The sequence below is a fragment of the Monodelphis domestica genome, chromosome X, assembly GCF_027887165.1.
Source record: "Monodelphis domestica isolate mMonDom1 chromosome X, mMonDom1.pri, whole genome shotgun sequence".
In the NCBI taxonomy this organism is placed as follows: Eukaryota; Metazoa; Chordata; class Mammalia; order Didelphimorphia; family Didelphidae; genus Monodelphis; species Monodelphis domestica.
In genome coordinates, this window is record NC_077235.1 from 51,003,530 (window position 1) to 51,022,834 (window position 19,305).

A 19,305-nucleotide genomic window follows, 5' to 3' on the forward strand; every position below is an offset into this window, starting at 1 on the left:
TTAGAATTGTTATTCTTGAGTATAAAGGAAGAATGGTTTTGATTCCAGATCTTCTTGGAAATCAGTGAAGACTGGATTTTGATGCTTAGAATTGAAAATATCAGCCAGATAATGATCAGGAAAGGTGATATATAGCTTCTTGAGATCAATTTATAAAATTTCTTTCTAAAAAGGGTTAACTTACTATATTATCTCAAATACAACATAATTATAAGCATAACCCGTACCCATGATGATATTATTGAGCTCTAAGTTATTCTGAGAATAAAAGTATTTTTAAAACTGCAATTCACAAAAGGACTAAAAAATCACAGTTACATTTCCACAGCAGAAGTGTTACTCTGAAAATATTTATCTACTTAGGATTTAGTTCATTCTAGGAGCACAGATTTAGAACTAGAAGGAATTTTAGACATCACTGAGTCCAACCCCTCATTTTACAAAGGAAACAGGCACATGGTAATTAAATAATCTATCCAAGGTCACAGTGGTATGTTAAGTGTCTGAGGTAGAATTTCAACTCTGATCTTCCTGAGTCAAATCTAGAATTCTTCTCATTGCACCATGTTCAACCATAAATGTTTCTCTTCAACAACTCCCATTCTTGCTCCCCCTTGCACACCCATCCTCAGAGTAAACAGCCATTTAATTCTTCTTCCAAAATATCTACTCCAAAGGCCCACTTTGCTGTCTAAAACTTTTATCATTAAAGTTGCTACCTTGAGTTAAAACAGTGACTCCAGAAAACCCCTGTTCAAATGCATGTTTGCTAGGGCAGCAGGGTGGCTCAGTGAATAGAGAGCCAGGCCTGGAACTGGGAAGGCCTGGGTTCAAATATAACTACAGACACTTCCTAGATGTGTGACTGGGCAAATCATTTAACCCCCCACTGCCTAGCCCTTAACACTTTCTCTTCTACCTTGGAACTAATACTTGGTATCGATTGTGAGACAGAAAGTAAGGATTTTTAAAAATAAATCAATAAAATAAAATGCATATATGCTACAGGGAAGGAGGCCATATTAAGCCATTAATACTCACTATTTTCTCAGATTAACAAGTCATACAGTTCCTTTAGGGAGAGGGATAAAGAATTGGTATGTTTAACTAGGAAAAATATTCTGTTGAAACTTAAAATTTCTCTCCTGTTGCTTTAAGAACAGGATACATTATTAGAGTTCTCATTAAATCTCATTAAGTTACATAAATTTCATTCCAGTTCAACCTGGTTAAGTCTTATGACTTAACTAACCTTCATTTGTTTAAACAAATTTAAAGGCTACCTAAATTTAAATGTATTAACAGGATTTCAAATGATGTATTGAGACTAAAAAAGAATGAATGAGTCTTCAAAGATGGTACTAGAACATACCTTTACCAGGCCTTAGTTATTTGTTACTTGTTTTAGTCATGTCCAACTCTTCATGGCCCCATTTGGGGTTTTCTTGGCAAAGATACTGGAGTGATTTCCCATTCCTTTTCCAGCTCATCTTAGACATGAGAAAACTGAGACGAACAAGATTAAATGAGTTGTCCAGGATCACCCCAATTACTAAGCATCTGAGGCTATATGAACTCAGGTTGTCCTGACTCCAAACAAACAGCTCTATCCACTACACCACCTATGTGCTCTCTCAATTCCTAATACCAAATGACATACATTTTGGGATTCATCAGGACTGCTAGGTGCCAGAACTTGAGGCAAATTCAATTGAATTAGGGTGAGAACTTCACATGGTGGCAGCCAACTGGGAAAAGAACATGGTGCTGGTGTCAGCCATTGAAGAAAGTAGTTCTCTTTAAGAGGACTGAAAGTGGCAGTGCTCTTGGCCAAAAGTAGTCCAAGATTACAATCGCCTCCTAAATAGTTTCTCAGATTGAAGTTGGCCTTGAGCTACCCTCAGGGAGGAAGCAAACCCAGGGCACTTATATTTGGAAAGACCTCTTTGTTTTCGCTTGAATCCTCCTTGCCCTAACACAAGAACCAATTCTTTACCAGACTAAGTAGAAAGTGTGCCTCCCACCCTGAATTATCAGTATCCAGGACTAACAATTTGGCTGACTGTGCTTGTTATGTCTTTTTCTGGTTTCAGTTTTCATATTCGAGCTTATGTTGTGTAGTTCAGTGGCCAAAGTACTAAATTTGAATTCAAGAGGCCTAAATGGGAAGTAAACAAGCATTTATTTGGTGTCTTCTATGTGCCAGGCACTGTGCTAAGCACTTTACAACTATTCTATTAGCCTTGAAAGATAGGTGCTATTATACCTACTTTACATATGAGGAAACTGAGGTAGACAGAAGTTAAATGACTTGTCCAGAATGATATAGCTAGGCAGTATTTGAGGCAGGATCTGAACTCAGATTTTCCTAACTCCAGGCCCAGCACTCTATCCACTGCACTACACAGCTAGTTTGAATCCAAGTTCTTCTTACTACTTATGTGACCTTTTTTAAAAAAACCCTAACCTACTGTCTTAGCATCAAGAAGAAAAGTGCCAATTGGAGTTCAGTAACTTGCCCAGGGTCACATAGTTAGAAAGTATCTGAGGTCCCATTTAAACCCATGCCCTTCTAACTCCAGGCCTGGCACTCTAAGTAGTGTGTTATCTAGCTGCCCCAACCTGTGTGATCTTAAGTTTCTTAACTTAGCTGGGTCTCAATTTCCTCATGTGTAAAATGAGCAAGTTAGAGTAGATGATACTAATGGTCCCTTCTAGCAGTAAAACAGTATCCCTATTAATTCTGAAGCTGTTATTTATCCATTTGGATTTTCATGTCTTATCAACCCAACTAGACAATAAGCTTAATGATGTCAGGACCTCTAACTTATGGCTTTTGATCACATTAAGGGCAGAGTACATTGCCCTGAACACAATAGGCTCTCACTAAATATTTGTTGATTGAGTTTGATATGCTTGACTAAAGTTTAAAAACTCATAAAAATGAGGCCTAATGAAGCTTAGCAAAAGTCAGTGATGCCTGATGAGACTTAATGAAGATTAATTAGCCTTTACCAGGATTTAAACAGTCCTGACCTGAATTTAAGGGCATTTAATATGAAGAGACTTCATAAGGCTTCATAAAATATAGGGATTCTGAAGAAGAGCTAACTAGGTTTAATAATACTTTAATCATATCTAACAGGCTGTTTATATCCAATATTAATGTTCAGTGGATTTAATAAGTGACTTTAATTCAACTGAATTCATTACAACCAACATCTGTTAGTGCCTAGTATGTACAAGATGTCTGATGTACTGGGCCCTAACAAAATCTACTATGAACTCTTCAACATAACAAAATTCATCTTCACCCAAATTTAACAAATACTAGTAAAGATCTAGAGAAGGTCAAAAAGAGCCATCGAATGTCTGAGTAACTTATCCCTATTAGACAAAGCCCAAATGGTACCATGGAAACTGGGCTGGATTTGCAAAATTGAGGTCAGTCAACAAACAGACATTTATTATGTACGTACTCTGTGCTAGGCATGAACCAGGTACTAAGGATATTAAGAAAAAAGTGAAATGGTCTAAGATTCTGACACAATGGCCTACTTGTTTTTCCTCAAACAAGACACACCATGCCTCATTTTCCATGCCTTTGAACTTCCATGCCTCACATTTCTGCCTCTTCACCTCTGCCTTGTATTTTCTCTGATTTACCTCAAGTCTAAACTCAATTGCCATCTTTTGCTGGTACCTCCTCCCGGTTGCTAGTGTCTTCTCCTCTGAGAACACCCCCCCCCATTTATATTCTATATAACTTGTATGTATCTAGCTATTCATATATCTCTCTATATATCTATATTTATGTATCTCTCCTATTAGAATATGAGCTTCTTCAGGGAAGGAACTGGTTTCTTTTGATCACAGAACCTGGCACCCAGGAGGTGTTTAATTGTAGGGCAAGCTCTAGAGCTACTCTCCCAACCCTTGCTTTCAGGTTGGGTATCCAGGGCATACCTGGTACCTCCAGAATGGCTAAATTAGTTTACAATTCCAACAACAATGCCTTAATTACCAACATTCTCAGTTTTCCCACAACCCCTCCAACATTTGCCATTTTCCTTTTCTGTCTTATTAGCCAATCTCATAAATGTAAGACAAGTTCACATTTTTCTTTCAGACTTTGGATATAGTGGTTTTGTCTTCTGAGTTTGTGTTTTGATCCTCTCTGTCACTTTATATGGTCATTAAATGTCATTATATGGTCAGGTTTGTTGTTTGCTTGTTTTTTCCCACCTCTTTCTTGAATTTTAACTTTAGATTAAAATTGGGCTCTGCTCTCAAGCTTCAGGTTTTTAGTGTAGTTTTTTGCAAACGGGGGGGGGGGGGGGGGGCTTGGGGGGGTGGAGTCCAAAAGTTTTCAGTTCTTCTAAGATGGTAAGATCTAAGGAGAGGTGAGTATACTCTTCACCTGGCCTGTGCTCTGATCTGTGAAAGACCAAAAGCAGTATTTCCTGCCCTGAAACTATGACCAGGGTCCCCACTCCCCTGTGGCTGCAAACTCCAGCGTGCTAGAATTCCTCCTTACCCTGGGACTGTGACCCCAGCTTGAGACTCACCCTCGTGTAGAGGCAGTACAACAGTCTTACACTTAGTTCTGGCAAAGGGACCCCTGTAATCTCCTTCTCACCAGTGGTCTGGCACCCTTATCGTCTATGGCTGAAAGCTCCAGAAGCTGCCGATTCAGTTTCCCCCAAAACGCACTGCTGGCACTAGCCTCTGACCTGCTCCCCCAGAAACTGGGCCTGGCCTCTGCTCTGTGCCCAGGGGTCCAGGGCCTCCCCTGTGGCCTGCCTAAGCGGGGTCTTTCCTCTTGTTTGCCACAACAGAGGCCCTAAGGCTTGCCTCTGCACACTTCTGACCTGCATCAGCACTGCAAGAGGGCCAGGGTCAACAGAGCCACAGGCCTCGGGGCGTTGCTTCTAGCCTGGGCGCGCGCTGGGCATCGTCTCAGCCCCAGGTCAGCCGCCAGAGGTCCCGCGGCCTCGCTTCTGGTCTGCGTCTGCGCACAGGAACCCTAGGTATAGTCTCAGTCCTGGATCAGCCGCCAGAGGTCCCGCGGCCTCGCTTCTGGTCTGCGTCTGCGCACAGGGACCCTAGGTATAGTCTCAGTCCTGGATCAGCCGCCAGAGGTCCCGCGGCCTCACTTCTGGCCTGCGTCTGCGCACAGGGGCCCAAGGCAATGCCCCTCCGAACTGTGCCTGCGCATCCAGCCCAGGGACATGTCTTTTCAAGGCTTCCCGCGCTGCAGTCTTGCGTTGGTCTATGTTCCTCTTACCTCAGTGTGCCAAACCTTTCCTGCAGTCTTCTAGGTTGTCCGGGCTGCCACCCCAAAATTCGTTTTGAGGTATTATTTTAAAGTTATTTGGAGGGGAATTTTAATTTTTTTAATTTAGAATATTTTTCCATGGTTACATGATTCATGATTCTCCCCTCCTTCTCCTCTTTCCTCCCCCTCCCGAAGAGGACAAACAGTTCCACTGGGTTATCTGTGTATCATTGTTCAAAACCTATTTCTATGTTATTCATATTTGCAGTAGAATGATCTTTTAATGCCACAACCCTAATCATATCCCCATCGAACTATGTGATCAGTCCTATCTTTTTCTTCTGCACTTCTGATTTCACAGTTCTTCCTCCGGATGTGGATAGCATCTTTCCCATAAATCCCTCAGAATTGTCCTGGGTCATTGCATTGCTGCTAGTAGAGAAGCCCATTACATGCGATTGTACCACACTGTATCCATCTCTGTGTACAATGTTCTCCTGGTTCTGTTCCTTTCACTCTGCATCACTTCCTGGAGGTTGTTCCAGTCTCCATGGAATTCCTCCACTTTATTATTCCTTTGAGCACAATAGTATTCCATCACCAACATATACCACAATTTGTTCAGCCATTCCCCAATTGGAGGGCAGCCCCTCATTTTCCAATTTTTGGCCACCACAAAGAGTGCAGCTGTGAATATTCTTGTACAAGTCTTTTTCCTTATTATCTCTTTGGGGTACAAACCCAGCAGTGCTATGGCTGGATCAAAGGGCAGACAGTCTTTTAAAGCTCTTTGTCCATAGTTCCAAATTGCCCTCCAGAATGGTTGGACCAATTCACAACCCCCACCAGCAGTGTATTAGTATCCCAATTTTGCCATATCTGGAGGGGAATTTGAGAGTCTTAAGGCGATAGTCTGCAGTGTCTCTGCCATCTTGGCTCCACCATGCAAGTCAAAATTTTAAAGGTAGAGGTGAAGGTAGAGACAACCAGTACAAATAAATAGGATGAGAAATGAGGTACAATGTATGAGTAGAAAGTAGGAAGGACAAGAGAAAGCTGAGTCCCATCCAAGTAGTTAGAATTTGTGTAAGTTCCATTTATTCTTGAGTCTCAATTTCCTCATCTACAAAACAAGGAAAATAATACTTCCAGTGTTATCGTCAATGGGATGTTATGATGAACGTGCTATGTAAATCTTGAAGCACTCTAGAAATGACTGAGTATTCTAGTTATTCTTTTTATGTAACTCTTATTTTACTTTTTCCCCAATTAAGAGGTACTCATTTTCTCTCCCTCCGACCTCAGTCCACCATCTAAATTTGAAATAAAGAAAAACAAAACCCTTATATTAAACACATAGTCAATAAGAACAGACTCCCACATTGGCCATCTTCAAAAATGTATGCTATATCACACAGCTTGAGTTCATCACTTCTCTGTCAGTAGTGGGGTAGCAAACTAAATCTGGAGTTTTTTCATAGCTCAGATTTCTTTCTTTGAAAATTGCCTGTTCAGGTAGTCAATGAATATTTATTAGGCCTCTACGATGTGCACTGTTAAGCATTGGGAATACAAATATGAAAGACAGCCCCTGCCCTCAAGGATCTACAATCTAATTGGAGAAGACAACCATACAAGAGGAAACTGAAATTGGGAACGAGTGAGTGCACTCATGGGGAAGCCTGTGAGGACAATGGGGAACTCTAAAAAAGTGTAGCCAGTTAGAAAATGAAGAAATGTTTGGCCTGGATACTCTCCCTAAATGGAAGTTATGGGAGAAATTCTCCACCTTCCAATTAGAGAGTCCACAGGTGTAGAAGTTTCTGATGAGATGTGAGTTCTAGGACTCATGATCTTGAGAGAGAAATGGAGAGGAGTGAAGCCAGGTAGGGAGAAGTAGCTCTTATAATTTTGAATCATTTCTTAGATCAAAGGAACTTGCTAACAAGGTTTTTTTTTGACCAAGTGAACTGATTCTCTTCTAATTCTAACTGCATTTTATTGTGCAAAAATTTTAATTTTTTGTTATCAAAATTGTCCATTTTATCTTCTAAGACTTTCTCTGTTCCTTGTTTGGTCACAAATTCTTATTCTATCCATAGATCTTAAAGGTAATTTTTTTCTATGCTCCTCTGTTTTGTTCATGATGTATATCTAAGTTTTAGTTCCATTTGGAGCTTGTCTTGCTCTATTGTGTGAGATGAACCTTATCTCTATAAAACTACTTTCCACTTTTTCCAGCAGTTTTTATTAAATAGTAAGTCCTTATCCTGGTAGGGAGAATCTGATTTTTATCAAACACTAAACTACTAGAGTTTCATTATTATTTTTCTATCTTTATAAAATAATCTTTTGGTATTTTCAATATTATGACATTGAATAAGTAAATTAATTTAGGCAGTGTTGTCATTTTATTATATTGATTCTACATAAACAATTAATATTAATCCAATTACTTAGATTTATATTTCTGTGAACAGTGTTTCACATAGTTCCTATGTGTGTCATGGTAAGCAGACTGGTATATTTATATATTCTAGAGTTATTTTAAATGAAATTTGCCTTTATCTTCTTATTGAGTTTTGTTAATATTATATAGAAATAGTATTATACAGAAATACTCATGTGTGGATTTATTTTATATCCTACAATGTCATTGAAGTTATGTATTGTTTCAAATAATTTTAGTTAACTTTCTTTAGTTCTCTAAGTAATCCATAATATCATCTTCAAAAAGCAACAACTATATTGCCTCTTTGCTTATTCTCTTATTTTTATTTTTTGTCTTATTGCTATAGCCAACATTTCTAATATGATAACAAATATGGGATGCCCTCACTTTATCCTTGATCTTAATTCAGTCTTCTTATTTCTCATGCTTCAAGAGGCTTGATCCCAACAAGCTTAATATGACCTGTGCATATTTTAACTAAGTTCACTCTTTTTCTGAGTGTAGGTGGTTAAACTTTCTTTAAAATGTTCCCGTTTGGGCCCTGACCCTGGAAACCCTTAGCAATGCCAGATCCTTGTTCCCAAAAAGTGTTCTTCATCTCAGCACTCAGCCTGCCAAGTTATTCATAGAGGTTATATTTTATTTAACCTGGCAAAAATGCAGAACATGCTTGTACCAAAATCCCGTCAACTATCAGTAAAAAAATCTCCATTCTTTCCCAATGGACATCAAAATTCCTCCCCTTCCACTGAGTCCCTAACTTCCCTTAAAACCTAAATACTGTTCATGATTTATGGTCCCAAAGAAGAAACAGATACAAATTTCAGCTCAGTACCTATGGTTCCTGCTGAGTCAATCTCTCTAGTTCTAGGAAGGACAAAGAAGATATGTAGATTTGACCCTCATCATCCTAACTCTGCTGTAATTTCAGCATCTTCTAACCTAGGTGTTAACCTCAATTCCTTATTCTCTCTGAACTCCCAAGCTATTGGCAAAGTTTGTTAATTTTACCTTTGTCATACCTTCTACATACCTTTTCTCCTCTGGTGTAGTCCTTCATCATCTCACTCCTGGACTCTGACCATGCCACTCCCCTCCCTTATTCAGTAAACTCCACTGGCTCCCTATCACATCCAGGTTCAAATACAAAATCCTGTTAGATATTCAAAGTCCTTCATAATTTGGTACCCTCCTACTTTTCCAGTCTTCTTAGACCTTATTCTTCAGCATGTGTTTTTATTCTTTATTCTTCAATCAAAGATAATGGCCTCCTTGCTGAAATGCTCACCCCAAGACATTCTATCTCTTGATTCAAAATTTTCATTGGCTGTCTTCCATAGCTGGCATGGTCTATTTTCTCATTTCCGCCTTTCCCAGTCCCCCTTAATTCTAGTGCTTTCTTTTTGATCATTATTTACAGTATATTCTGTATATGAATTGTTTATACATAACTGTTTGCATATAATGCCCCCATTAGCTTGTGAGATCCTTGAGAACAAGCACTATCTTTTGTCTTTCTTAGTATCCACAGCACTTAGCACAGTACTTGGCATGTTCATCCATTTATTGATTACCTCTGGCTCTTCAGTACACATGCCTTCCTGTTAGGCCACATGGATATATTGGCCTGGGGAGAGATTTGCATATCTGTCTCTTCTCCTCATGTTCCACAAGTTCTCTCTTCCAGCCAGAAGCTTATCCATTCTTGTACATGCACCCAGGTATCCTCTCTGAATAAGATGGTCTGAATTGAGAAAAAAATATAACAGATTTATCTAATAAAGATCTGATTTCTCAAATTTTTAGAAAACTTAAGTCAAATTTACAAGAACACGTCATTCCCTATTTGGCAAATGGTCAAAGGATATGAACAAGCAATTTTCTGATGAAGAAATCAAAGCAATTGATAATTATATGAAAAAAAATGTTCTGAGTCACTTTTTTCATGATTTTTGGAAATTTTTATTTAATTAGTTAATTTAGAATATTTTTCCATGGTTACAAGATTTATGTTTTTTCCCTCCCCTCTGAATCACTCTTGATTAGAAAAATGCATATTAAAACAATGCTGAGGTAACATCATACCTAAAATATTTGCTAATATAACATTTAAGGAAACTGATAAATGTTTGAGGAGATGTGGCAAAATTGGGACACTAATACATTGTTGGTGGAGTTGTGAACTGATCCAACCATTCTGGAGGGCAATTTGGAACTGTGCCCAAAGGGCAATTAAACTGTGTATACCCTTTGATCCTTTAATACCATGACTGGATCTATATCCCAAAGAGATAATAAAAAGGGGAAAGGACCTACTTTTATGAAAATATTTATAGCAGCTCTTTATGTGGTGGCAAAGAATTAGAAATTGAGGGAATGTCCATCATTTGGGAATGGCTAGACAAATGTGATACATGTTGGTGATGGAATACTATTGTCCTATAAGAAATGATCAGCAAGATGATTTCAGGAAAAAAACTGGAAAGATTTGCATGAACTGATACAGAGCAAAATAAGCAGAACCAGGAGAACATTGTACACAGTAACAGCAATAATGTATGATGATCAACTGTGAAAACTTGTCTACTCTCTGCAATGCAATGATCTGGAACAATCCTGAAAGACTTATGATGGGGAATACTATCTACCATCAGTGAAAAAACAGTTGGACTCAGATGGATGCAGATCAAAGCATACTATCATTCACATCAGTGTATTTACTTTGGTGTATTTATTTTAAATACCATTTTAAATACAATATTTTAAATAAAATTTAAATTTTAAGTAAATATTAAATCAGTGTATTTATTTTGGACTTTTGGTTTTATATGAGTTCACTCTTACAACAATGACCAATATAGAAGTGTGTTTTGCATGATAATAAAAATAAAAATGTTTTAAATGCCCCCCCAAAATGGTCTGGATAACTTGCATGTCTACTACATTAACTTTTATGAGCAAGAATTGCTTAAAATGTTAAATATCCTTTAAAACTTTTAAATGGCTTCAGCCATCACCAGAACATTTTACAATGCTTTATAGGAATTTGATAGAGTGGGGCCAGATCTTAAGAACTGTACACACAAATCATGAAATCACAGATATATAGCAGGAGGGCCCTTAGAGGACATTTAGTCCAATATCCTCATTTTACATACAAAGAAATAAAGGCTCCAAGTTATAAAGAAATTTGCCCGAAGTCACAGGAAAAACGTAGCATGCAGTCAACTAGCACTTATTTAAAAAATATACTTAATAAATATAAATACAATTATTTATTTAAGTATTTGCTATGGGACAAATACTTAACTAAACAATTGCAACATCCTATACCACAAATAGTTCATTTTAGGCCTGCAGTGAAATAAAATAGCTTCTCAAGTCCACATGATACCCTCCCCTTTATGGTTAGCGAATTTATTTTGACAAAAATGGTTAAGTTCAGTTGACAATCAGTATGAGCCCCTAGTTAGGAAAACGAACACACTGACAAAGGTGTGAGCTCTTGGTCTAATTTTACATTTATATCTGTCTCAAGTTAACCCCTCACCTCTTTGGGGTTGAGACCAAATTTAATTAACTAGAAATGTTTGAGGAATAGAATTGCAAATTATGTTAGAATATCTGGATAGACAGGCACCTGGAGAGGAAGTGGAAGAAGAGCCAACTTTTTATTGGGATGTCTCCCTCAATCCAGTTTTTCTGCTCTGAGTTTCTTGTAGAATCAATGATCATCCTGAATATCTTCTTTCTCTGCCATAGTTCAGAATTTTTGCTCCTCTGGGGTATTTTGGACTGCTGTGCTTATTCCATTTTTGTGAATCCAGCTCTAACCAAATTGGAAATTTATAGAAGACTCCTGAGGCAGGGCCTATCCACACACAATTCTTATACAAGTCACTCTAGTTCTTACTAGTTATGCTTTCAAATGGGGTGATATAGTTCTGAGCCCACCTTTCTAGAAAGAAAGGCAAAAACCAGCCCTCATCCTCAGTAAGCATATGTTTTATTAGAGGAAATATACAGGATACATACAGAGTAAATGGAAAGTAATTTGGGAGGGGAAATGGGAAAGGCTTCCTTTGGAGGGGGGCAGTATTCAGTTGAGTCTTGAAGGAAGTCAGAGATTCTAGGAAATGGAGATGAGTCAGAACATTCCAGGCATAGGGAACAGCCATTAAAAAGACATGGGGTGTGTGGGGGGGGGGGGCGGGATAGAGTATGCAGTGAACTAAAATTGGGCAGGTGTGGCTGGATTGTAGGCTATGTAGAGAGGACTAATGTATAAGAACAGAAAAGTGGAGATGAACAAAGTTATGAAAAGTTTTATATGACAGAGAAGTTTCTATTTTGCGTGATGTAACAAGGAGCCACTGGAACTCAATGAGCAGGTAACATGGATAGACCTTTGTTTTAATAAGTTTATCTTGAGGAAGGATTGACGTGGGGAGAGACTTGAAGCAGAGAGACCAGTTAGAAGGCTATGAAAATAAATAAAATGAAATGAAACTAGGTGAGAGGTGATAAGGTCCTGATCTAGGGTGTTGGTCCTGTAAGTGGAGAGAAAGTAGAATATGTAAGAAATGCAGGGAAAATAGAAATGACAAGATTTAGCAGCAGATTGGCTATTGATAGCTTACCATCAATTCTGAAAATTGCTTGAAAAATTCATCTCTGATCTCCACTAGGTTCTTTTCTAAACAATTGACTCAACTTCCCCTTTCCTACCCATTACCCCCCAGCCCTGCCCTGCAACACTGATTTTGCAAATGCTCCTCATATTCTTTTCTGAAAGTGCTTTACATTTTGACGGAATAAACACAGGGAATACTGGATCAGCCAAGTATGAGGAAGGGTTTTGTTTGTTTGGGGTTTTTCTTTTAGCCATTAGTCAAAACATTCTTGCAACTCTCCTAGCACTTTGAATCACTGAGCCTTGGGTGACTCTTCCAGCTCCAGAGCCCAAGGCTCCTATCTTTTCTTTCCATAATTGTGCCATGGTGCTCTGCACCCAGTAGGTAGTCTGGGTTCCATTGGGTGGCCAATTGCTGCATTAGGCTGATCAGCAAACAGTCTATTCATTAGCAGCTACCGCAATGGCTCATGTTTATGGAATAACCACTAGCAATTAGTAAGGCAGGGGGTCACAGAATCCTGGATTCACAAGGCGGTGGCACCTTGGGTAGCGAGAGTCCATCCCTTTCATTATACAGAGTGAAACACAGGGTGGTGAAGAGATGGCACATTGGTTTGTAGCTATGTGTCTGAAACTGACTTTTGTTGTCATTCAGTCATGTCCACCCCTTCCTGGCTTCATGAGTCAACTGTCCTTGGGGTTTTCTTGGCAAAGATACTAGAGTAGTTGCATTTCCTTCTCCAGCTTAATGTAGTCAGAAGTTTAGTGACATGCCCAGGGCCATACTGCTGATAAATATCTGTGGTCAGATTTGAATTCTAGTGTTTCTGACTCCAGGCCCAGTGCTCTGTGCACTGTGCCACCTTGCTGCCTAGAAGAGACCTTAAAGGTCATGTAACAGAACCCTCCATTTGGCAAAGGAAGAAACTGAGGCCATGAAAAGGAAGTGACTTGCCCTAAGTGACACATCCAGTCAATTTTCCTGATTGCAATGCCAGCATCTATCCACTTTGCTACTGACCACTTTCTGGGCCACATGCTTGAGCATATGGAGGTGTGGCCTCCAGGAAGGTACTAGTTCCCTAAACAGATGGATGGAAGTCATATAGCTAGAAGTTGGGTCTGAAATTGTGTCTTCCGTGGGCAGTGTCTCTTGCAATTAGAAGATTATGATGAGTTTCTTTGGGAAGTGAGGGACCCTAACATAGCTGATTCTTCCATTCTGTTCTCCCATGTGAGTGTGTTTTCAGCTCCAAAGAGCCCCTCCCCAGCCCTTTGACTTTAGTGCTTAGTGACTGTTAGTGACACCCAAGCTATTACTTCCATGTCATCCTGCTCTTCAATTCCCTCCCTTTAAGCAAGGCAAGAATCCCTAACCCCTTCCCCCCTGCCTACCTCCTCTGAGGCAATCTCAAAGGTGAGGCATCAGGCCTGAAGCAGAACCCCTCAGGCTCCAGGGAGCACCCCCAGGGCCACCCTGCTAGGTTCCTCTCCAGGTATCTCTTCACACAAAATGCCTTGTTATACAATTACCCTGGTGGCTTCATCTTTGAACACCATAAAAGCTTCTTATAAGGCGATGAATGAGGGAACCCTTTAGGCTCCCAGATCTAGATCTGGAAGGGACCTCAAGAGACCATGCAGTTGAACCCCTTCATTTTGCAGAAAGGAAAACTGAGGCCCAGTCAGGGAGAGGAAGTGACTGGATCCTAAATCTAGAGCTGGCAAGAGCTTCAGAGGTCACTGAGTCCAACCTCTCAGGTTATAGAGAAGGAGGGAATACTTTGCACAAGGTTACATTAGGAGTAAGCTCTTATGCTTCTTATAGTGAAATTTGAACCCAGGTCCTGTGACTCCAGAACATGCTCCACTGTGCCATGCTTTAGAAAAGTTGAAATATGGTCATTGATGATTTGGGGGGGAGAAATCAGGTCAGGATTAGGAACAGCCCCTTCTTTTGTAACATTGGGTCCATTTTAGCTTGAGGTACTAATTTAGCCAGAGGCTGATAGCCCTTCCCTGGCACCTATGATCTGACCTGTCAAAGGGCTTTTGTCTGCTGTCCCTCCTGATGGCAGAGGGCTCGGCATCCTTGATGGATTCTCATGTCTGTCTGTGTGTGGATTCCCTTTCTGGCCCCAACCATGCCTCTTTGATCCCAGGATTGCCATGTCTTGGAACCTGCCTGACCTTATATCCCCGGACCCAGTGACCTGTTCCAGGCTGAGCTGCTTCCTAGCATGCCAGCCTCACCTCCTCCATGGAGGGCAGGCTTTCTGGCTGCTACCTATGGCCCTGGCACCCTGGCTCCTCAGTGTATGCCAGAGGCTGGGCTGGGCTGGGCCGAAGGCTTTGGATCGTGTGTTTAGAAGCATGCCAGTGACAGACAGCGCCTGCCACTTGCTGGGTGTCTGGGGCTGCTGGGGCTGGGCTGGCTGGCTGGCTGCTGCAGGAGGCCAGCAAGCAGGCAGGCAGGCAGGCAGGCAGGCAGGCAGACAGGCTGCCGGCTCTAAGGCAGTGACCATTTTCTCTGCCTTCTTCTTAGCCAGCTGGGGCGGGTGAGATGGTGTCTGCTGTGGGCGACTGCAGCTGTGGTGGCTGCTGGGGGCCTGGGAGGGGGCAGTTCAGGGGCGGGGAGGGCAGGGCAGGACCAGGCCTGCCTCCCGTATTTGCCGCAGCCTTCCTTCCCCATGGCGGCAAAGGGAGGGAGAGGAGGGCAGGCCGGCTGACTGGGAGGAAGGGAGGGGCTGCCTGCTGCCTGGCGGGCTGGCCACTGCGACGGGGCTCCTCCATTCAGGGCCAGAGGCGGCCATGACGTGCTGCTGGGCAGCCATGACACTGCGGCAAAGGCACTGCAGGCTTGAGGCCACTAGATGGCACAGTGGGCCCACGGAAGGCTCGCCATGCAGCTTCCGTGGTGGTGGTGATGGCAGCATTGGCTGTGGCCTAAACCCACACAGAACCAAATCACGCCACCTCTGTGCGTCAGCAGAGGCACCCCCACCCCACCTCCCTGCCATGCACACGCATCGGCAGGGCGGGCCATAGCAATGGTCACCATCAGTCCCACTGGAGAGACGGGAGCATAGCCACCGCCCCTGACCCAGCAGCCTCCGCCAGCTTTGGGCACGCATGCTCTGACAAACAGCCTTTCCTGGGGCCCTGCGCTGCGCATGGGATTGAGCCTGGCCTGTGTACCAGAGGGGCCCCCATGGCCAATCTGAGTGCTCCAGGAAGCCCTGGCACAGGCTAGAAGGTTGCCTCCTCACCCTGTGTCTCTAGGAGAAATCAGCAGGCACTCTCCCCCCATCCTCGCATTGGCTTTGGCTCTCTGGGCAGGCCCAATTCTGTAGGGATTTCCCCAAAGCCACAGACAGGCTCTTTCCAGCTTACTCCAGCCCAAGCGGCAGTGATTCATGCCTATTACAGACCTGTGCCACATGTAAGATTTCCTAATGAGCAATAGTCCCATGATGGGCTTAACTCTGGATACCTAGTGGCAACATAAGCTTCCAGGGTCCAGGAAGGCCAGCTAGACACAATAGCTACATTTAATCCACAATGGAGGGAAGGAATAAAAAGCAATTATTTTCAAAGAAAAACAGGATTTGTTGTTAATTTCTTTCAAATGTCTTGGTGATTGCTTTTCATACAAAAACCTACAGAGAGATTTTTAATTACTAGCATTGGGGAGGGTTTCTAACTATTATCTTCTTGAAAAGTCGAACCCAGATCTTTTTCCAGATCTCTCTCCCAGCTACATAAGAAGAACATCTCAGAATGCTCCTCCCAATAACCCTTTACATGCCCTTGGATTTTTGCTTTTCTAGCTTAAACAACACAAATCCATTAAAAGCTTCTCCCTTTTAGGCTAGCATCTGATGTTTGGAGAGGGAAGGACAGAAAAGGGGAGAAGGGAATATTTTGGTTTCAGGTAATTAGAGGTTATTTTCCTCTCCCATTTCTTTATTTTTTCTAGCTCCCTAGAAAGTCAGAGAGTGTTATACAGAGCTGGGTTCGAGTTCTGCTTCTGATACACACTGACTGTGTAACTGGGCAGGCCAGTGACTCCTTCCGTGCTCCTGGCAACTCTCAAAGACCAAAAGTTTCATAGGTTGCCCTCCTGCATTGATTGGTGCTGGTGTTTCTTCATCTCAAATTGCATCTACCAATGAAATGGATGTGGTCCTGCTCCATCCCCACGGGCTTTGCCTGCTTTGGACTTTTTAGGACATTCCCATTCGCTTTTGTACAAAGGTAGTAGGAACTATATTGAGAACTGGAAGAGACCTCAGAGGCCATCTAGCCCAATCCCCTCATTTTACAGAGAGGGAAACTGAGGCTCAGAGACGTCAAGGGTCTTGCCTCTGGTCACACAAGCAGGAACAGAGCTGGGATTTAAATCCAGGTCCTCAAGGTCCAAAATCAACATAATTTCCACTGCACCACCCTGCAATCTCTGGGTTGCAACAACCTCCCACTTGCCCCCTTTCCTGGTTTTCCCAAACACTGACATGGTTTGTTTCCGGGGGCCCATGGAAATGATTGCTTAAAGAGTTCCTTCTCCTCCTAACCCCACCCACCCCCAAGCCAGTCTGGCTATTTTCAGCTTGTTGAAATCTGCTTTCCTGAACTTCATTTTCTTGATGGTCCTGATTTCTATTAGTAACCTGTGTGCTATCATACTGCGGCTGCTTCCACCAAGGCACCCATCCAGCTTTAAATCCCCTACTTCCCTCTGCATAAGCATTAAATCAAGAATGGCATTCACTCTAATTGATTCCTTCATCTTTCTTTACTAAGAAATTGCCTCCAACATGCTCCAAAAAACTTATTTGACTATTTGTGGCCTGGCGTATTGTTTTTCCCCCCTTCATCAGACATATGGATAGCTAAAGGAACACATCACCACCAGATCCCGACCCTAACTCATATTTGTAAAATGACCTAAGAGAGCTTTCTGTGACTTCTCCTTTTGATTTGCAAGGATATAATAAACTGCTTCCATAATATCCCCCTCATCCTTGTGCACTTTTGCCATAACTCCTCATTTTTTCCTGGACCAAGGAGCCTGTGTTACGTGTGCACTCCACCCCCCCACTCCCACCCCCCATCTCCCCCTTTGTGTATTGTGTCTGTATCAGTAACAGGCAACGGATAGGCAGGCCTTCAACATAATAATGTTGTTACTGCAGAAAATGCTCTGTTAAAAACTCCATCTTAGAAGTATACTGCATTGCAGCACTTCGAAAGGAAAATCAGTCACAAGAGCAACTACCATTGCCCCCCAAATGCCCCCTGCCATGCATACAGAATAGCCCTTCCTCCTTAGCTACCCCAATATCTTAACCAGGAAAAGAGTGCCATTTGGAGAAACTGATCTCTTTTTAAACTAGTGGCTATAGAAATAAGAGCTGACTCCATTTCAGCAGTTGCTGTGGCCAGAGAATTATTGCTTCCTTCGCTCTGTGGCCCTGGTGAGTTCTCAGAAGGTATAGTTGAAAAATCAAAGCCAGGTGGCTCTAGATGGGGAGATGCTTCGATGGTTTTGGTTTTCATCAAATCGCCCTGAGCGGGACACTTTTGCAATTGTTCAAAATAACTATGCCAGCAAATCTGTACTCCAGCCCTTGAATTATACAGAGTGGCTACGCTCATTTGTGGGGGCCAGAACCAATCTTGCTGCAGCTCCATGCTTCTTAGCAACAACTAATCCTTGTGGTAGATGAGCAAAGAGAAACTGTAAATAAAGAATCCAGGGTACAGGATGACTTGTCATATAATTCCTCAGCTAAATCTAGATGGAGATAGAAAATGTAAGTCTTGAGATCCCTAGGGACTTGGAGTTTGCCTAGGTCACCTAAAATGATGTCACCCAAAGGGAGACACCTGCTTCTTGGAGAAGAGAACGGGTACATGCATAGACATTCTGCTTTGGACTACTATGCAATTAGGACCAGTCTTTTCCCCACTAGCCAAAAGACTCCTTTAGCCCCAGGCAGGAATTTAGGGAAAAGGGCGGGCTATGCTCAGTTAGATAGTTTTAATGACATAATTCCAACTCTGGAGCCAAGTCAAGATGTCCACGGATGTGCCAGCTCTCCTGTTTCTTAGAAGCAGGTCTCCTAACGTGTTCCAGTGGGTGATGCCATCTTAGGTAGTCTAGGCATGTGACAAACCCCCATTGTACTTGGATGGATGAATGGATGGATGGATGGGTGATCTCATCTGTGTAAGTATCACCCCTTAGTGAAGCAGATTGCGCTCCTCTAAGCCTCCTCATCCTGTTTGACTCTTGTCCATGTCTCCACATAGAGGGGATCCACCCAGCATATTGGGTACCTTCCTCTAGATCTCCCGGCATTATAAAACACCAATGGACCACATAAGATATCTGTGATAAGGTCATCCCTTGTTCCAGTCATATGACTGACTCATCATCCCCCCCCCACATATGTTTCTCTGATGGCATACTTTACATTGCTTCTCTCAATTAATTCAGCATTTGTACTCTTTTGCAGCCTGCTTATGCCCACCATGTGCCACTCCAGTGCATCTTTGGGTAATCCTCAGCTCAAATTCTTCAGACTGATATATTCCATGACTCACAGCCAAACATCACTGGAAGAATATTGGTTTTAAAAAGGTGAGTCTTTATTGATGAGATAATATACGTAAAGTCTTTAGCATTCCTTAAAATGCCATATCAATATTACCTATTACTATTATTTCCGGGAGAAGCTTGAGATCATTAAAAACAACCTGCTCAATTTCTCAAAGGCAATGCAGTCTATTCTACTCGTCCAGCTCAACTCTGGGATCAAATCATTGTCCATTTTCAGAATCTGTCCAAAATGAGCATGCTACTGATGAAGATAATCCAGAAGTTGTCTATATAACTGCCTGTCATAGTCTAGAGCAGTGGTTCTCAACCTTTCT

The 19,305-nt window shown here is 41.9% G+C and overlaps 1 long non-coding RNA gene across 2 annotated transcripts in view; it reads right to left on the reverse strand.

Annotated features, from left to right (window-relative positions):
* The window catches only part of LOC107650323 (uncharacterized), a 232,650-nt gene that overhangs the window by 72,936 nt on the left and 140,409 nt on the right, over positions 1-19,305 (reverse strand). The window contains exon 2 of one of the 2 annotated variants that reach the window (XR_001625460.2): positions 9,305-9,474. This is a non-coding gene — a long non-coding RNA (uncharacterized LOC107650323). Of the gene's footprint in view, positions 1-4,871; positions 4,999-9,304; positions 9,475-19,305 lie in introns of those variants that run through there. The other variant, XR_001625461.2, reaches the window with a different exon arrangement.